Source organism: Aotus nancymaae, unplaced genomic scaffold, assembly GCF_030222135.1.
Source record: "Aotus nancymaae isolate 86718 unplaced genomic scaffold, 86718_ANA_hifiasm-v0.15.2.pri h1tg000059l, whole genome shotgun sequence".
Classification (NCBI taxonomy): Eukaryota; Metazoa; Chordata; class Mammalia; order Primates; family Aotidae; genus Aotus; species Aotus nancymaae.
Genome location: NW_026988473.1, coordinates 24,559,594 through 24,579,876, shown reverse-complemented (window position 1 = coordinate 24,579,876; position 20,283 = coordinate 24,559,594). Strand labels below are relative to the sequence as shown.

The following is a 20,283-nucleotide window of genomic DNA, read 5'->3' as shown; positions in this document are numbered from 1 at the left end:
TTTTACTGCTTTTGGTTTCTCCTTCTACTTGAGTTTTCCCACAAAACACCCCATGATCAGGATTTCTCCCTGTTGGTAAAATCATTTCAGCTTCAGAGGCAAATACTTTTTCTCCTCAGCAGAATCCAGGGCCCTTCTCCACTTCACACTGAAAACCTTTAAGAAGCAGGAAGGTTTTGTACTTTCTTCTCATTGTCTTCTTCACCCAGTTAATTATTCTTAATCTGCCAGGTATAGATTGCAATATATACCAGTCTGATTCTTTGAAGACAAACATAACCTCAAACTTCAGAATTTGTGCTTGATTGTTCCTTGGGCAGATTCCCTGTGCAAATGTTGCACCACAGGGAATAATCAAGATGGATAATATGGTTTCTTGAAGGACCTGAGAAAAGAAGATGCTATTAATATTTAGGCAGTGAAACAATAGATAGTTTCTCATGATGTTGAATAAGTTCTTCCTTTTGCTCATGAGTGTGGTAGATATTAATTTTTGCCTCCCAGCATCTAATCGCCCTTTTCCTTAAACATCCTTCTCTGTTTCTCTTCTAGAAAACTACATCATTCACTCTTAATCTATTTGCTTTGGATGGAGTTCACTGCAACCCTGGCTCCATGGGTAGGTATTTAATTGGCTTGTCTGACCAGAGATCTATATTCTCTTCACAGCGATTCCTTGAGGGATGGGTGTCAGTCCATTTTGTGCCACTATAACACATACCTGAGACTAAGTAATTTACGGTGAACAGAAATATATTTGGCGCATAGTTCTGGAGGCTGGAAAGTCCAATAACAAGGTGCTGACATCTTTCAAGGAACTTCTTACTGCATCATGCCATGGAGGAAGGTGAGAGAGTGAGAGAGGGTGACAGAATGCAGCCAAGACTGAACTTATCCTTTCGTAAGGAACCCATTCATTCAATAAAAATCTCACTTCTGTAATAACAAACCCACTCCTGCAATAATGACATTAATTCATTGATGAGGACAAAGCCCTCATAGCCCAGTCACCTCTAACTAGGTCCCACTTCCCAACACTGTTGCACTGGGGATTCAGTTTAGAACACATAACTTTTTAGAAGACACATTCAAACTGTAGTATTGGGCATGTTGCCCTGTCAGAGACTATGGGACACAATGGGGCATTTATGGGAGTATTGGTAGAGAAGCGCACTCTCCTTTGCGTTAAACTTAAGACTCGAGATTTTATTCTGGAAATAAAGGCAGCTGCTATGTCACCAATTGGAGCCTTGGAAAGAAGCTCATGTATAGGAGGGCAGAACTGTGGGATAAAGAGATACCAATAACTGATATCCTTCTTTGAGCCCCAGAAGTTGAGATACCACTAGACTTTTAAACATTGTGAACAAGTGCATTTCCTTTTTTGTTGGCTTAAATCAGTTCAGGGTTTATTTTGTGCTCTGTGTATCTGTTTATATATGTATATGTATGTCTGTATTTATAATAAAAATGATTTTAACCTGTTTAATGGCAGTGGAAAAAAAAGAGGCTCAGTTGTAAAACTTTGTGTAGGATTCCTTTGCATGAGAAAGAAGCTAAATTAATTCTTGACCACATTATCTGGGGATAAGATGTTAAAAATGTAACACAATGATTTTTAATTCAAAAATAGCTGCATTTTTAAAATGCATAGCCAACCCCATTACCCATTGCCATGTTGAGGCCAGAAGTTACATATAGGCCAGAAGTTACATATAGGCCCTTGCGCTTAGAGAAAAATATGCATTGAAATTACCACTCCATGCAGCAAGAATCTGTGACAAAAGGAAATAGATTCCTGTTCTGTTTTCCAATGTAATTGAATGTGATCTTAGACAGGTGTCTTTATCAAGGTAGATCTGTTTCCTTCTCAGAAATATGGGGCTAGTAATACCTGCCTTATCTTTAGGTTATTATGAAACACAAATGAGATTAATGTAAAAATGTTTTAAGTAAGACTCTATTCAAATTTAATGTGTCATCATCATCATTATTTTTCATAAACGAAAGATTCAGGAATGACTTTAAACATGTCGATGTTTCTAAGTCTCAGAAAAAAAGTAAAATCCATTTATATAAAACTATTAAAATGTTTACCTATATTTCTAATCTAGGTATATGTTTCCAAAGAAGAATTAAGTCATCAAGTTATACAAACAAACAACAGTGGCTTTACAATCTTATAGACACATTAAGGGCAGATTTCTCATCAAACTGATGGCCCACTTGAATAAGAAGTTAAGTAACCACTAATAGATTTTAGTAGGTACTGTTGCCTGCTTAAAACTCCTTAACTTCTTTTAAATCTCATTTTTGTTTAGATTTCCTTCCTATCCCCAGCTCGAGAAGGAACCCTGATTTCTAAGCTGATAAGCACATGCCATTCTCATGACGAGAGTTACTGAACATAGTCAGGGAAGTATGCTACTCTGGTTGTCACTTGGAGCCATGTTTGCTGTGACGAAGGGAAGCAGCTCTCAGAGGGAGCTGCCACTGAGGAGGGCAGAAGGGAGTAGTAGAGACAACCTAGGCTCTCATGGCATCATTATGTTCCTGGGCTTCCAGTTATAGGAGATTCTGCATTTCCTTATTATTTAAGCCAGTTTGAATCTACGTTTTCTGTTACTTGCAGCCAAAGTTATTCTCAATGACCCTATATATTTTTGGAGGCTTTCTAGAAAACCTTGAGATGAAATTACAGTAAAAACCATGTATTGCTGTGCTGTTTTCTTATCTTTGCTAATCTGGGTTCCATCTTCCTTTTCTTTCTTAGGAAGACTAGAAAGAAAGCATTATTGATTATTTGAACTCAGAATTGAGCAGGAGTCAATCATCAGCATATTACTATGCAAATATATTATTTCCATTTAAATATGTAATGCATTTTAGAAGGAGCTCGTTTTATCTGAGAGCTGCTTATGGGCAGTCAGGCTGGAAGCTCCAGCAAATAAAGTTGCCAGATTAAGCAATCAAAATACAGAATGCCCAGCTAAATTTGAATTTTAGATTAACTATATATATGTGTGTATGTATAAGTATGTCCCATGCAATATTTGAGATATACTTATACTAAAAGTTATTTATTGTTTATCTAAAATTCAGAATTCTGCAGCTAAATCAATAACTGAACTACTTTCAAATTTATGTATACCAATTGTGAAAACAAAATTGTAGATTAAAAATGGTACAACTTGTTCTTCTTGACCTTGCACTTGAATGTATTTCTACTAAATACACAACATGGTTACTCATTTTAAAACAAGGTGATGCTTGAGGTCAGGAGTTTGAGACTTGCCTGACCAACATGGTGAAATCCTGTCTCTACTAAAAATACAAAATTTAACTGGGCATGGTGGTGTGTGCCTGTAATCTCAGCTACTAGGGAGGCTGAGGCAGGAGACTCACTTGAACCTGGGAGGAGGAGGTTGCAGTGAGCCAAGATTGCACCACTGCACTCCAGCCTGGGTGACAGAGTGAGACTCCATCTCCAAAAAAAAAGTGATGCTTTTTAAGACAAATTTATGAAACAATTTTTTTTTCATATAAGCCTTTTAGACACTGGGTGAAAGAAATAATTTCACAGGGTCTCAGATATCATACTACATAAAAAACTTCTTACTGTATATTTGGGTAAAGTTGGCCCAGAGCTTGGAGCAATTATTCTATTATTTCCAGGCAAATGTGAGTCTAAACTAAATTGTTTGTTGTATGTTGAAAGGATAACTCAGAGAATTCCAGATCAGTTAACAAGTGCAAAGGAGAGGCAGAATCAAGAGTCAGGACATAGAAAGTTGCACAGAAATATTTAGGGAGTTAGTAAGGAAGGTCCTGGATCGTTGCTGAAAATCTGGCCGTGCATCCAGGTATCTGAATTACCTTTTGGATCATTCACATAGAATATGGATTATTCAGGTTGCCACTCAGGATACAGTATCAGAAAGATGAGAATTATATTCAGAATTCCCAAGACTTGGCCCCAGTCTTTCTTAATATAACAGATCTTTATGTGCATCTCTTCCTGTTGTCTCAGAGTTTTGGGAGAGGCCCTAGAAGGTGAGAAAAACACCCTTAGTTTCCAAGTGAAGTGCCACCCTAAAATGAAGTGTAAGGCTATTGAAGCAAGGTGTGCCAGTGAGACTGTGAATGGGTTTTGCAGCTGTCTGCCTCTAGCTCACATGAGAGGCCGAGAGAGAATTATCAATAACTGTGCATTTTGCTTCCCCTAACTTGGTTTATTAGTCTGTTTTCATATTGCTATGAAGAAATATGCGAGAGTGGGTAATTTATAAAGAAAAAGAGGTTTAATGGACTCAGTTCCACATGGCTGGAGAGGTCTCACAATCATGGCAGAAGGTGAAGAAGGAGCAAACACACATCTTACATGGTGGCAGGCAAAAGAGTGTGTGCAGGGAACTGCCCTTTATAAAACCGTCAGATCTCATGAGACTTACTCATTATCACAAGAACAGCATGGGAAAAAGCTACCCTGATGATTCACTTACCTCCCACTGGGTCCCTCCAACAACACTGGGGGATTATGGGAGATACAATTCAAGATGAGATTTGGGTGGGGACACAGCCAAACCATAGCACTTGTAGAGGGTAGTAGTGTTGCTTCCCATCACCTTACTCCCTGGGAGAGGGGCATCAGGGGAACCTTCAAAAGCTTGACACTTGGTTCCTGAAATGTAGAAAATGTGAGACTCCTATTGGATACTCCCCTGGGTGAAGATCAGAGGAAAAATTCTCTGGCTACAGCTGCTGGCTTGGCTGTATTGGGGGTGAGCTGCATGGGGCAAAAGTGCCTGTTTTCTGGGGGACAGCCTGTATCTCTGTATCTCTATTTTTTAATCTCTCTTTTTCTCTGTCTCTCTGTGTTAGGCTGTTCTTGCATTGCTAGAAAGAAATACCTGAGACTGGGTAATTTATAAAGACAAGAGGTTTAATTGACTCAAAGTTCTGCAGGCTTTATAGGAAGCATGGTGTTGGCATCTTCTCTGTTTATAGGGAGGCCTCAGGAAGCTTACAATCATAGCAGAAGGTGAAGGGGTAGAAGGGATGTCACCTGGCAAAAGCAGGAGCAAGAGGAGAGAGAGTAGGGGGAGGGTGCCACATGCTTTTAAATCACCAGATGTCACGAGAACTCACTGTCATGAAGACAGTACCAAGCCATGAGGGATCCACCCCCATGATCCAAAGACCTCCCACCAGGACCTACCTCCAGCACTGATGATTACAATTCAGCATGAGGTTTTTGTGGGGACAAATATCCAAACTATCTCCTCTCTGTCTCTGTCTCTGTCTGTCTGTCTCTCTGTCTCTGTCTCTCTCTCTCTCTCTCTCTCTGTGTGTGTTTGTGTGTGTGTGTGTGTGTGTGTGTGTTTGTGTGTGTATGTAATGAAGGCTTTCTTTCTAAAGGACTCCTTGGAGAGGCAGAAAGACCTTGTTGGTGGGATTCTATATAGAGAAGAGGCATCTTTCTCCTCAAAGCAGTGCAGAGGTTTCCAGCAAAGGGATTTTTGAAGAGCCTGCTAAACTGCCCATGAAAGGAAAGAACCAGCTCCACACTCTGAAGGACCCAACACCAAATTACAATGGTCACTGGCACAGAGACTGTGCCAACTCTGCCCTTTTCCTTTCATCCTCTATTGCTCTGAGCCCAAGGCTGAACAGCTTTGAAGCCATTTCTAGAATCATCCTGTGTGGGGAGGAGTAGATGGTGTGGGACACAGCTGATGGACACATCCCTGCCCCTACTGAAGGCTCCAAGACTGGGGAAGGCCTGGGGAGCAGGGAAAGGAGAAATCTCATATTGCATGAGGTTTTGAGTTTTGATTATTACACTGGATATTTTGATTACTGAAGTGAGACTGTTCTTGACCTGAAGGGACCAGGAAGCCGTGGGCCTGCATGACAGTTGTCCAGGCTGAGGACAAAGGGTTTCACAGACTAAGCTTAATTGGGGATATGAGAAATACTAAAGATGCATTATAATTTCACCCTATCACATACAGCCCATTCTGCATGATGAGTTCATTAGTAAATGAATGAATGTCCCTCTTTATAGCAATGCTCTGGGGGCTACACATTCTCTGGAATTCTTAAGAAAGGATTTAGGTCAATCTCATCCCAGTCTGTGGGGCTCTATGGGACCTTGTAATTTTTCCTATTCACTCTGTATTAATGACAAAATGGGCAATATTTATAACCATGAAAACTAGAGCTCTGAAAAGACAGAATGCTTTTTGTTTCTCAACTTGACTGTTGTAAAAAAAAAACCCCAACAATTTATGATATTCCTTATGAAGGTCTGATTAACCAGGACATATAAAGAGTGTGATCTGGGTTTAATACAGATACAATCCAATAACCCAAAATTTCTAGATTGCATTAAAAACAGTGGGAATTGATGTTTACAATAATATCCATAGGGTACACAGTATCCTGATTCTTGGACATGAATTTTTTTTTTTTTTTTTTTTTTTTTTGAGACCGAGTTTCGCTCTTGTTACCCAGGCTGGAGTGCAATGGCGCGATCTCGGCTCACCGCAACCTCCGCCTCCTGGGTTCAGGCAATTCTCCTGCCTCAGCCTCCTGAGTAGCTGGGATTACAGGCACGCGCCACCATGCCCAGCTAATTTTTTGTATTTTTAGTAGAGACGGGGTTTCACCATGTTGACTAGGACGGTCTCGATCTCTTGACCTCGTGATCCACCCGCCTCGGCCTCCCAAAGTGCTGGGATTACAGGCGTGAGCCACCGCGCCGGCCTGACATGAATATTTTTTAAACTTACTGTAGTGTAGTCTAAACCACCATGATGTTGCACTTTGATTCTACGGTAGCCTCCTAATCAGTATTCCTTCTAATTTTGTCTTCCTCTAAACCATTCTTGGCATGGCAGCAGAGTGTTTATACACTTATTCATGTTAGCTTGTGAATGTTAAGTAAGAAATTGGTTATCATAGAGTCTGGCTTATTATAGATGCTCAATAGCAAATGCTCACTATTGCTCCAGCCTCCTCTATCACCAGCTCTTTTTCCCATAATAACAAATGGCCACCCCACAGCCTATTATTTTTTCCATCATCATCATCATCATCATCATTTCCTTCTACATCATCCAAGTCTTGTTGGGACCAAATCCAAATGTGCTAATGCTTCATGATCTCTCTCTGCTTACCTTTCAGGGCTCATCTCTTGACATTTGTCTCTTGTATCTGACACTTCAAACAAATTGAATGTTTTACTTCTTCAGAAATTCCTTGTTCTCTGTCAGTTTCATGTCTCTGCATATGCTGCTACTTCTGCATTGAGCACTCTTGGCCCATGTTCGGATATCACTTCTTGGAAAGTTTCCCTGCTCCCTAAACCCTGGGTTGGGTGACATTCCTACGTGTTTCCATGAACCCTCGACTTCTCTTGTCCTGCTATACCATGATTGCTTGTTTACTTGTCCATATTCCCTTTCTACTATAAACTTTGTGAATGCAAGGACTGTACAGAAATCTGTGTAGGTCAGTTCCACAGCTCTATAGTGGCTTATAGTGAATCCTCAATGAATGAATGAATGAATGAATGAATGAAGGAATGAATCCACAATATAACAAAGTAAGAGTTATTATTTATTGTGATGGTAATATTAAAAAATTCAATATAGCGAAAAATCTTAATTATATTTCTGCTAAGTTGAAAAAGAAAAACATTGGAGAAAAAATTATTAAACATTGAAATAAAAAGTAATTCTCTTTGGCCGTCAGTTGACCAGAAGGTTCAAATATATTGAATTCCTCATGCCATCCTTGAGCATGTCTGCTAATTAGAGTTTATTGTTTTTTTCTCTACATGGATATGATTGGACTTCTGTGGTTACCACTCAATCCTGGGAGATTTTGCCACTGAATATGAATCTTTGCATGCCCTTTCTCGTGTCTGTCTAATGTAGCTTTCTTAGTTTTCACAAGATGGATGGCAGGGTAGAAGCCCTTAATATAGAATCAGGGGATTTCAGATTGCATGAGACTCAAAATTACTTAGAAAAGTAGTTCTGCACCACAGATTCATAGAGCTCGAAGGGAAATCTCCGAGCCGAGCACTTTATGTGCATTTTCACATTTCGTCATAACCAATGGCTGCCTTCGGTGGAAGTCTGATATCACACTGATAAACACCTGCTGGTGTCCTGTTATGTGTCTGTAGCCTCTGCTAAAATCATCAGCTAGTTGGAGACAGCACTAGGTCTTACTCATTTTTGTATCTCCAGACTTCAGTGCAATTTTATTTCCTGGAGCTAAATTCTCCTGTAATCAAAATAAAGAAGCAGGGGTGGAGAACCTCTAAGAAAAACATCTAGCTTCAGAAATTGTATCGCATTTTTAGGTCAGGCATGTGATAACTACCATGTTATCTTTTAGATAATATTGGGAATTTATACTAATGGCAAGCACTATTGTGGATATTATAAAACAACATCAGTAAACTTTTCTTTTTTTTATTGCCATTTTAGCAACCCCTAGAATATTGTCTGGAATATAGTAGGCATCTGATCAGTATTTATTGATTGCAAGAATGAACTACTCGTTTTTGAGCATCTTTGGTGTCATCCTGTGTGTTTTACATAAGTTATTTCATTTTATCCTCAAAAAACTTCTAAAAGACAGCTATTACTCTACCCACTTTAGAGATCACGAAACTGGGACTAAGCGAGGTTTAGAAAACTGGCCACGTTTTCACAGCTAATAACTGACAGAACCAGGACCAGGATTTGGCTTCAGCTTGGCCTAACTCTGAAGCTTGCACTCTTTGCAAAGTGTCAAGCCACTTATTTGTAGCATTCTAACTCTCTGATAATCTTAGCAGGCTTCCTCCTGGGAATTCAAATCTGGTGCATTTTTGTATAAGAAATGGTACTGGGGAGAAGCCTTGGGAGAAGAAATTAGAAAAGAATAATAATCTCCATTGTAAAGATCCCCATCACAATGTAAAAGGATCTGCTTATTCAAAAAAAGTGGACCCTAAAAAGATAATGAAGATTTAATCCAGGTATCCAACTATAAAACCTCCCCAAGGTTATTAACTTGCAAGGAATAACTGAGATTTCCCTGGAAAAAAAAATGAATTCCATATTTTTTCTTCATAGAAGAAGGGGCCAAGCAGGCAGTTGATATTTCTTATTAGCAAGCTTACAGCATTGATAGCCTTCCTCTCCCCTTTTCATCTTCTCTCCTGTTATCGGCTAGTCTGATCAGAACTAGAGCACTGGGGATATTCTTTTACTTCTTTTTATTTTATGGTACTGTTGTTATCACATGGTTTATGATTCCTCCTGTATGTGCCATGCAAGCTGCCATAATTCAGCCAGTGCATCACGTTCATTAATCTAAAGCTTTTTGAATTTTGCTATGAGTTCTCTAATGATTTGTCCACAGTGGAATGTTTCTGAAAGAAAGAAATTAATTTACAAGTTTTATTTTTTCTAATGTGTCAACTAGAAAAAATTTAAAATTATACATGTGGGCTGGCTCGGTGGCTCACATCTGTAATGCCAGCACTTTGGGAGGCTGAGGTGGACAGATTGCTTGAGCCTAGGAGTTCAAGACTAGCCTAGAGTAAATGGCTAAACCCTGTCTCTACAAAAAATACTGGGGCAGGAGGATCACTTGAGCCTGAGAGGCAGAGGTTTCAGTGAGCAGAGATCGTGCCATCACAATCCAGCTAGGTGACAAAGCAAGACCCTGTCTTAAAAAAAATTATTCATGTGGCTCACATTATATTTTTACTGGAAGTCAATGGCCTGGACCCTGGGTCAGCATCATCTCTTGAACCCACCACCCACAATAGTCCATGCTTTATTTCTTAAAGTTGCAAAAGACCCAACTTCTCTGCCTCTCTACTTTGACTTATGCTATTCAATTTCAGCTGCCAGGTTGCCCCTCTAATCCACACACTAAAATTTTGTCCCTCTTTCAGGCCTAGCTAAAATATATTTACCTCTGAAAATATTTATTAATGCCCCTCCTCAGGTTTTCCATGGTACTTTATTGATATTTCCAGTTTGGAACTTGTATTTTAGGGCTAACAAATCCCTGGCATCCATGCTGATACTGTCCTCTACTTTGTCCACAGCAGACATTGCTAATCTATCATAGTGCTGTCATAGTGAACCTGATCTTTTTATGAGAATCCCCAGTACAGCACTTCAGGCAGCTACATTCAAAGGATCAGAGGAGAGGCATGGTTTGAATCGTTGAAGTATATGAATAGCCTGGATGCCCCAGAGGTCTTATATCAGCTGTGTGAAGATTTCCTGTTAAGCATAACTCTTAGAGAGGGATCCAACATCATTGCTTTCAAGAAAGAATGGGTGTGAGAGACTGTATTTTTGCATAGTATCTTTCTTTTCCTTTTTTCTGATACACCAATTAATTGTTTTACAATTGCTTTGCCATTTTCTGCCTCTTTCTTTCCTTAGGTGTATCCATGAATCTGCTAAATATATATTTTTATATTTAGCACTTAGGCAATGTGACTCTTTCAAAGCAGATTGGTTGCTGAGAAGTCTGGTTAAGGACTATTTTGGGATGTTGTAAACAATGGAATACCTCATGCTGAGACAAAGCTCTTGGGTGGTGCAAACGTAGGAAGCCTCTCTTCTTATCCCTTTTGTTATAAAGGTTGTCTTGGTGATAGGAAAGGTTAGAGTTGGAAGAAAACTGGAGAAGAGAAAAAAGTTTTATAAAAGTTTCTTTTTCTCAACCGGGTCTCTTCCTTCTTGTTCTTTTCCTCAACTGGGAAGGAAGAAGCATTACTTCTTTCTTCCTGTGGAGTGAGTATTATGTGATTAACATAATTTCCCAACTTTCTTGAGCTAATCATTCACTGTTATCCTTCATGAATTTTAAGGTGTTACAGACACTGGGTGTTGGTACTAGAAACAGAAACCTATTTATACCTCTGTTTTAGTTTTTATTCATGCCAATCTCTTCTGTGGTATAGGAAACTCATTGACAGTAAGAATTCCAGATAGATGGGTTTTGTTTTGTTTTGTTTTAGAGACAGAGTCTTGTTCTGTTCCCTAAGCTGACATGTGGTGGCATGATCATAGCTCACTGAAAACTCAAAATTCCTGGGATCAAGCAATCTTCCTGCCTCACTCCCTTGAGAAGCTAGGACTACAGGCATGCCCCACCTTGCTTGGCTGTGTTTTATTTTTATTTTTGTAGACATGGGGAATCTCACTATGTTGCCTATACTGGTTCTGAACTCCTGGCTTCAAGCAGTTCTCCTGCCTCTGTCTGCCAAAGCACTGAGATTACAGGCATGAGCCACCACATCCGGCCTTGTTTTATTTTTCTTTCATGCGTGTGGGTGACTGATACAGGAGAGAAAGAAATGCCAGGTGCTCTGGCTAAACATCACCACCAAAACCTTTAATACAGATAATCAGACAATGACATTACATGATTTGCTTTCAAGGAATCTGAAATCTAGTTGATGAAGTGAGATAAGCATAAGACAAATTACAGAAGAGTGAAATAACGGAGTGACAGAGCAATTGAATGGATGGATTAGAAAATAATGTTGCCCAACACATGATGCAGAAACTAAGTGCTAAGGCTCGTCAGAGAGAAATGGCCCTGTTGGGAGGGGGAGTACAGATTTCAACGTGAGCGTGCCCTTCTTTAGGAACTCATGCCAAAAGGCACATCGTAGGTGACACGATATTGTGGTAATAAAGCACAATTCTTGGCCAGCATTAAAGTCAGAACCACTGAATTTGCAGTGTATTGATGCCTTAAAATCCAGTGAGAGGATGCTGGCTCTGGACTTACAGGGCTGTTGAATAATGAGAAGAGAGAATGTTTCTTCTGATCAGTGAAGAGAAGTATTTTTTGGCAGATAGAGAAGAGAGGGAAAACCGTGTTGGCTGCAGCAGTCAGAACAGGACTATTTCTCCTTCATCAGAACTCTGACCCTTTTCCCTGCTTACTTCTCAAACAATTCTGGCCAAAGGGAAGAATTTCTATTAGATTATATCTGGGATGAAGCAGAGCAGACACACTTATTCCTGAGTGGAATAAGATTCGTGATGCCAGGGGTAAGAAGGGACCTGATGTCTTTGGAGATAAGACATGGCCTCATAGGAATGTTTCTGTAGCCACTGTAGCTGAACTAACAGGGACGATGCCAAGACATGCATAAGAAAACCCAGTAATTAATCTATGGAGACACCTTTGCAACAGCTCAAATTCAAGAAAAGGTATCTCTTGGTATTTCAATTCTTTTTAAAACTGGTATAAAATTGGCATCAGAAAATGGCCTCTTTGATGCCAAGGAAGGTCCATAATGCTGTTGTGAGCTGCCTCTCTGTCATCAATCTGCCTTAGTCATTTTTTCTTTTTAAAAACTTTATTGAATTTTAATTTTTTTCAGCCCTGGACTTGAACTGGGACATGGGAGAAGTTATGAACACTCCCAATGATAGGTGAGGATATCTAGAAACCCAGCCAATGTTATTCTTCTATGTTTTCTGAATCGTACGGAAACCATGACATTCTACAGGGACTCCTAAAGAAAGAATTATATCTGAGCTCAGGTTTTTCTTTTTCCTTTTGGTATAAACCACTGCTTTTCTCTGTACATCATAAAGCAATTATCCCCTAAAACAATGATATCTATCATTTATTGAGCATTTTTAAGTACTAACCACAGCATTTCAGTACTTCATACTCATTACCTTGGTTCATCTCCAAAATAACCCTATGAAATAGGTGCAATTATCATTGCAATTTTAAAGGCAAACAGTGGAGATTTAAGTAAGATTAGGTAATTTGCTTAAGGTGGTTAGTAGCAGAGCCAGATTGAAACCTAGGTTTATGTTACACTCTTTTAACTAAAGACTTCCCTAGCTCCCTTTCAACAATAAATGTCAATGATCCTGTGAGTATTTATTCCATTGGGTATTGATAGCAACTACTTTCAGAGCCATGAGCTTTGGGGGATGGTTTTATCTGACTTGGTTCTTACATTTTATACTTATTTGAGGTACACTAATTTGGTGTAGCATAAGAAGACATACAGTCTACTACTATTCACTAATATTTACTTTGTGTTTCAAAGTTAAGGAAAAAAAACCTCTTGCCCACAGAATTTTTCATTTCATCTTTACAGCAGGCTGTTGGGGTAGGAAGCAGGCAAGGTAAATGTTACTATCCTCATTTTGTAAGGGCTTAGAGAGTTAAAACATTTAGCTAAGGGTGCTCAACTAGTCAACATTGGAGCCAGGACTGGAATCCTGGTTTTCCTAGCATACTGTGTTATGTTGCTTTGGGGTTCTAGGAAAATCCATTTGTCCTCATTGATAATGTCCTGGAATACAAGGTAAGAGCTTGGAGAAAACACCTGCCATGATTTCTTCTGAATGTTGGAAAAATTCCTCTTCTTCAGTGTCTCAAATGCATTTGAGAGCCTCTGTGTACTCCTCTAGGAGAGAATTCTATGAAGCTTAACTGGTATTTGCCAGGTGGCTGAGCCCTGGATGAGAGGCATACAGCACCGGGAAAATGAACTAGAGAAAAACAGCTACATCACAAAGGAGTCCTGATGCAGATTTTCCCCGGGCAGATGCTCCATTGTTCTGTAATGTCCCGTGTTTGGTGGGTGGGCATTGGCCATCTAGCCAGACAGCTTAAGCATGGCAATGGGGGGCAGGCATCTAAACACAGCCTAGTCACCTTTCTTTAATCATAAGGAGAAACAAGGGTACCAAATACCAGAATAGCTGATCTCTGGACAACATCTGACTGATGGGTTTGCTGACCCAGGCAGCCTCATTGTCATTTTGAGACACACTGTGCTTTCCTCCCATGGAGGTGGTTGGAGGCTAAGCATGCATTTCTACCAGACCCTCACTCTGCGGTTTTCGAGATGGATGCTTATTCCCCCTGGATCATCTCCAAGCACTCCACGATGGCTGGTGTTCATCCTGGATGTCTCATCCCCTGGAAAGTGGTCACTTCATCCATCAAAAACAGCAGAGACAGCAGTGCACCCTGAGGATTCACCCCAACGATGTCTGTGCTAAGGATTTGCCAGGACTCACACTGTAGTTTGAGCAGATTAGTGAGGATGATTCAAAACCAAATCTGATAGTACCCAAGAGGACAGTGATGGATCCTTCCTAAATCATGAGATCATTCCCACCCCCGGCCCCACCTTGCGAGTCCTGGAAGCCTCAGAGTCAGTGTCTGATTCATTCTTGGCAGCAACCAAGAGGGTCCTTGGTAGATGCAGCTGGTAAATATAATTTGGCCCTGAGCTCTGACAGCTCTGGTCTCTATCATTATTCTTTTCTACTCTGGACCCAGGAGGCAGCTCCTGGTTGACTAAATTCAGGCCAGAGGCAGGGACCAGGTGACATTTCCCTTTCAGGGTGGAAAAACCTTGTCTTATCTTTGACAAAGCACTTGGCCAAAGCCTTAGACATTAAAATTAGTGCTAATTTACTTTCACAGGCCTCAAAGTGAAGGACAGCCTCTCTTATCCAAGAAGTTGCCATGATGCTGGCATTTCTACCCACATTTTTCCTTAAATACAATCATTAGTGGCATCTTATAGAATGATGATGACTACTAATGAGTCCCTTATTTATATATAATACTTCATACTTTCCAAAGCATTGTCACATATATCATCACACTTGATTTTCAAATGTTTTTTAAAATATATAGAGTTGTTTTCTATTCTCACTCCCAAAGCCAAAACGCTTTCACACCCATAGCATATCAATTTCTCAAAATTTTAAAGTTTTCATCACTTGCTTTTCGCCTTTTCCATTTTCCTCTCATCTGCAACGTACTCGACCTTTTTGCTGGCTGTTTCCTTATGAATTATACATTGCCTAGTACCCCAAGTGATTTAAGTATCCTAACATTTAAATGCATGTAAAACAAGGCAAAAATAAACGCCAAAAAGTCCCCTGCCTCAACCAGCTGGAAAGAACTAGGTAGGGCTATAGTACCTTGAGTGAGTGATTGTCCTACACTCAGTAAAGAAGGAAAGGGAGTCACCTAAGAGACAAGATAAGCTGTTAAAAATGCAGCTGAATTCTCTTAAAGCAATAGGGAAATAAAAGAGGCAAGTAGAATACCAGGGACATATCTTATGGCTGCAAGAAAAGATGTCTGTGCTAAGGATTTGCCAGGGCTCATGCTGTAGTTTGAGCAGATTAGTGAGGATGATTCAAATCCAAATCTGGTAGTACCCAAGAGGACAGTGATGGATCTGAATATGTGAAAATATTGATGGATCTGAAAATATGAAAATATTTCTGTGGCCACTGAAATGGTCATTCAGGGCTTGGGCATTAAAATGCCAAGCAAAGACTAGGAGTTTGAAAGGTGTAATGGGAGAGATTTGGTTCTCACTGGGCTCCTAGCGGCACAGGTTTCTAGAACTATCTATAGCCACTTTAGTTCAGGAGTCTGTTGAATGTAATTCTGCAGCAGAAAAATAAAGTGGGTATGAGAAGGCAGGTTTCACAGGTGTAAACGAATCCATAGCCTTTGACACAGGACTAAAAACCTTTCTTTGCTCTTCAGGTCAACTCAGGTGATGGAGCTCACTACCATTTCAGCACTGAGGTGCCAGGACACGGGGCTCAAATAGGACACAGAAACTAAGAGGACATAAATCTATTGAATAGAATAGAAAAGCACCTCTAATAAAATAATCTGGTGATTGGAGCTGACATCGTTGCAAATTCTTAAACTTTTCAAGAAGACATGAACATCTCTGAAATGCTATTTTCTGAGAACCCCACCCTTCCTATGTGATGACCATAGGATTATGATCTATATTTTATGATTAACATCTTAATGAGAAGTTTCTCACACTTGAGTGTATGGTCAAATGTAATGAAATCTAAACTACTGGGAGAGATGATCTGGTATCCTGATGAGGTTGAATCCAGGAGAATCCTTTCTGTTTTTCCTTTCTCCTTAGATTCCTCTGAGACTATTCTGGTCTTTGTCAGCAGTTAACGTGAGGCTAGATTTCTCCAAGTACTGGCTTTGGGAATATTATTTTGCAACTGCACTAGGAGCTGGAATTGATTTGTTTTCCATATAATGTGAGAGTATAAGTTGGGTTTATGAGAATTTGAGATTAAATGAATCCAACTTCAGAACTTCTTATAGAGGTGTATATTCCAGTGGAAGATGGCTTAGGCTACATTTGATGAAGGAGTTTCAAATATATTGAGATACTTCAGGATGACACTAAGCAGATTACTTGGAGAGTCAGGATTTTGGACTGTAAAACATGGCATTTGGAGTTGCTATGGGCTTTAATTAACAGGAAATGAAGAATTTGAGGTTTGAATTTCAATTTATTTCTGTAGATTGGATAATGAGCAGAGGTCATATTTGACCTGTGTGTGTTGATTTTGGAGGGTCTTTTTGTTACCTTTTCATTTCTATAAGACATTTGAGGAGCTGTATTGACTAATGTAAGTATACATAATTTGGGATGGGAATTAGAGTCATGGAAAAATTTAGTTGAGGATACAAGGTGGTCTTCGATTTAATTATTAATCAGCTACTGCTGCAATAATGCTAACAGACTACTTCAAAACTTAGTGAACTCTGACAGCAAACAGCAAGCATTTCTTTTCCTCAGTTATTTAGCCTGCAGATCAGCTAGGGAATTTCTACTTCAGGCTGCTGGTTGGCTAGGCTTAACCACAGGTTGGGTTTAGGTGTGCTTCAGATGTCTCTGTATTCTTCCTGGATGAAGCAGCTGCCATATTCTTTTCATGATCAACAGGAGGTGCTCAAGAAAGCAAAAACACATAACCTCTTAAGGCATTGGCTCAGAACTGGACACTGTCATTTCATTCACATTCTATTGGCCAAACCCAACTTAAGTGGACCAGGGAAATACATTGTTCCCATTCTTGTGTACTGCAAGATCTTACAAGGGGATATGAACGATTGAAAACAAAGTCTAATCAATGACAAGTAATATGCTTCTTGTCTTGTTGCATCTGTTATTTCACCTTTTATTTATTTAGAAGTGTGGTCAAATATCATCCTTTAAGTCTTCTATGGTTCCTATAAACTTAGGGTTTACCCCAAAATTACAGAATTAGAATCTTCCTGGATGGGCTTCAGGAATTCGTATGTTTAACAATCTTGGTAGATGATTTCAATGAACTGTTAGATTTTAGTAGTTGGTCTGTTTAGCTCAAGAACTCAGCTTCTATTCAACAGTGAGATCAATCTATTTAATTTATCACCTAGTTGTTAATTTGTTGAAAAATTATTTGTGTGTGTAACGAGTTCAGGCTACATTAGACTTCTCACAATCCTTTTCACCCATCTTGCAATTTTCCGCCTTGTCCATATTACCCTTTACATCCAGAATGCCTTTGACCCAAGTATTCCTATCTAAATTCTGCTCTACCCCAAATAAGTGATATTTTAAGGTCCAATTCAAGGGCTAATTTTTCAATTAATAATTTCAGTTATTAATTCAGCTAATAATTTTTCAATTTATCTTTTCTTATTTTGTGTTTCTGTATTACTTATCAGGTCCTGCATTTTATTAAAGGTAATTGAATGTATACCTCCATCCCCCAATTAAAAGTATCTTGATGGCAACAACATGCCCAATTCATCTTTGTGCCATCCTCAGCTCCTAGTAACTGTACCTTTTCTCATTTTCAAAACTTCACTATGGTTCCCCTTGGATGCAGTTTCCACCTGTGTCTTTGTTCCAGGCCCCCAGCTACCCTTTCTCCCTTCAATCTTGCTGATTTTAAGACACTGTAGGCAGTGTCTTTAGGTTTTTGAGCCTTCCTTCTTCTGATATCACTGTATCTATACAAACCTCTCACTTTCTCTTTGATTTTCCCTATTCCAGCTTCAATTTTGCCATTTTTGTCCTTCTAGTTCTTCACTTCACTAAGTATATTGCAGCAGGGGATATAGATTTTTTTCTTTTAAGCCTCTGGCTTTACTCTTCCCTTGAGAGCTTTCTCTATATTATTTTGAAAAATGTCCCACTGATCCCTACCCCTTGAAAGAGGAGGAGGCTTTCCTGTTCTAGTTTTGATCATAGATTTTAATCATGTTTCAAAACTTTTTCCTAATCTAACTGGAGCTTTTTCTCATTGTGTATATATTTATGCCAAATCCTCCAGCTCTTAAGCAATTAATTCTTGTTATTTCCTTAGTGTGACCAGACAGGGAGTTCTTTTTTACTTTATATTTTACTACTATTTTCTTGTACATAGATCTTAATGGTTCTAAAGGGCCACATTCTTCCTTTGGCAAGTGCACTCAGGATTGTTAGGAATGTGTCACTGACTCTGTGATTCTATCAATGCATTCTACACATTTGGCTTTCCAAGATCACTTTTGAATCCTCCTTGCCTTGTCGTTTCATGTGGTTAAAATCTCTTCCTACCACCACTATTCTTGCTATCAATGGGGAAAGTACTATTCCCTTAAATATATTTCTTTCCCTTTCCCATTTTGCAGAAAAAATTTTGAAGGAGGTTATAGGCTTTCTTATTTTCTGTGTAACTGCTTTTTTGAGCAATACAAATGACAATGTAACACAATTACAATTTTATTTTATTTCATTTTTGTATCCCATAGTCCTTTTAAAATTTATTCAGGGCCAGGCATGGTGGCTCACACCTGTAATCCCAGCACTTTGGGAGGCTCAAGTGGGAGGATCACTTGAGGCCAGGAGTCCAAGACCAGCCTGGGCAAAATAGCAAGACCCTATCTCTAAAAATATACAAGAATTAGCTGAGTGTGGTGCTGTGCTCCTATATTCCTAGCTATTCAGGAGGCTGAGATGGGTAGATTGCTTGAACCCAGGAGTTTCAGGCTGCAGTGAGCTGTGATCACATCACTGTACTCCAGCCTGGGTGACAATGAGGTCCTGTGTCTTAAAAAAATAATAAAATGTATTCAGTGGGGGAAATCTCCTGTCCCCACCTTCTTATGCTTATGGTTTTTCTGATTCCTCTTAGGTAGTATAACAAAGTTCTCAGTTGACTTAAGTTGCAAACAAGGCTTGAACACAGAAATTAAAAATACGTCAAGTCCAAGATATCAAACAATAAATATTTAACATCAAATTCTCTTTTTTAAATTGTGGTTTGCAGTTCAAGGCTGGCAGCTGGTAGGAGGACAGGGGCATGGTTGGCTGCTTTTTGTGTTTCTGTCTTCCACCTTCATTCCCGTCTCTCCAGCTTGCTGGCTAGTTGCTGACTCTTCCAAGTTCAGAGTGGTGAGACAGAAGAGGGGGAAGGTGATAAGAGAAGTCTACCTTGAACTGGCACTAGATGAAACTGGTTTCTAACTCTTTGGCACAACAGCTATTTACAGGTGATTCTTTCTGTCCAGGGCAATATTGAAGTTTATTTCAGAGATTCTCATTCTGGAGACCTTGCTCCATAGTTCTTTTGAGTGAGGAAAATGCCTTTCCTATCCCAAATTGTGGGTCCTTCTATAGTCTCTAGATGTCTAATATTTACTTCCAGCTTTCTCGTGGGTCTCTCTGCCCTGTTAGACAGCTCCAGGGAACAAGACCCATGCGCCCTGTAAGCTGGCACCCTCTCGTGTGGCCCCCATACGCTAATGTCAGCTACAGTGGGCACATTTCAAGCCACTAGCTATTTATTCATTGGTCGATTCAAGTAGGTGATACCATTGCTCTTCCTTCGAGTGTTATCTGGGACAAAAGACCAATACAGGGTTCTGTTGAAAGGGAGGGAGAGGCAAAACAAATAACAAACAAAAAACAAAAAACAAAACCAACAAACCACCAAAATGAAGGCTCGGGAAATCCAAGCTGCTGCAACTCTGCTTTTGTTGTTGTTACTCACTGAAGGTTTTCCTGCTCTCCCAGGTTGGGGTGAGGCTTGTTACCTCCTTAGTTACCACTGGTACAGAAGCACCTGGAACAGCATCCCCAAAGCTTCCTGCTTCTCTGTGCCTACTTCGTGGCCAATCCAGGTTAATCCCAGTAGGCATCTCATTTCTAAGTAAGATTCATTCGACTGCCCACAACTGCCCTGTGAAATGGTAGACATGGGAAAAGTGACTAAAAAAGGTCAGTGACATGTTTTCTATCTGAGAACAAGTCTCCACACATAGTTCTGAGCTCTTTATACCAAGCTGCCATCTGATACTGACCAGGTCCCTGCAGACACTGGCCTGTATCTCTGGCTCTCAGAGTCTCTGTGTCACCTGTAAACAGATTTATGG

General features: G+C 39.8%; 1 protein-coding gene across 2 annotated transcripts in view; it reads left to right on the top strand.

The window, feature by feature from the left end:
- The window catches only part of IFTAP (intraflagellar transport associated protein), a 259,976-nt gene that overhangs the window by 159,381 nt on the left and 80,312 nt on the right, over positions 1–20,283 (top strand). Inside the window, exon 8 of one of the 2 annotated variants that reach the window (XR_010338323.1) lies at positions 553–619. The gene's annotated coding sequence lies outside the window, so the exon portion shown is untranslated. Of the gene's footprint in view, positions 1–552; positions 662–20,283 lie in introns of those variants that run through there. The other variant, XM_064365022.1, reaches the window with a different exon arrangement.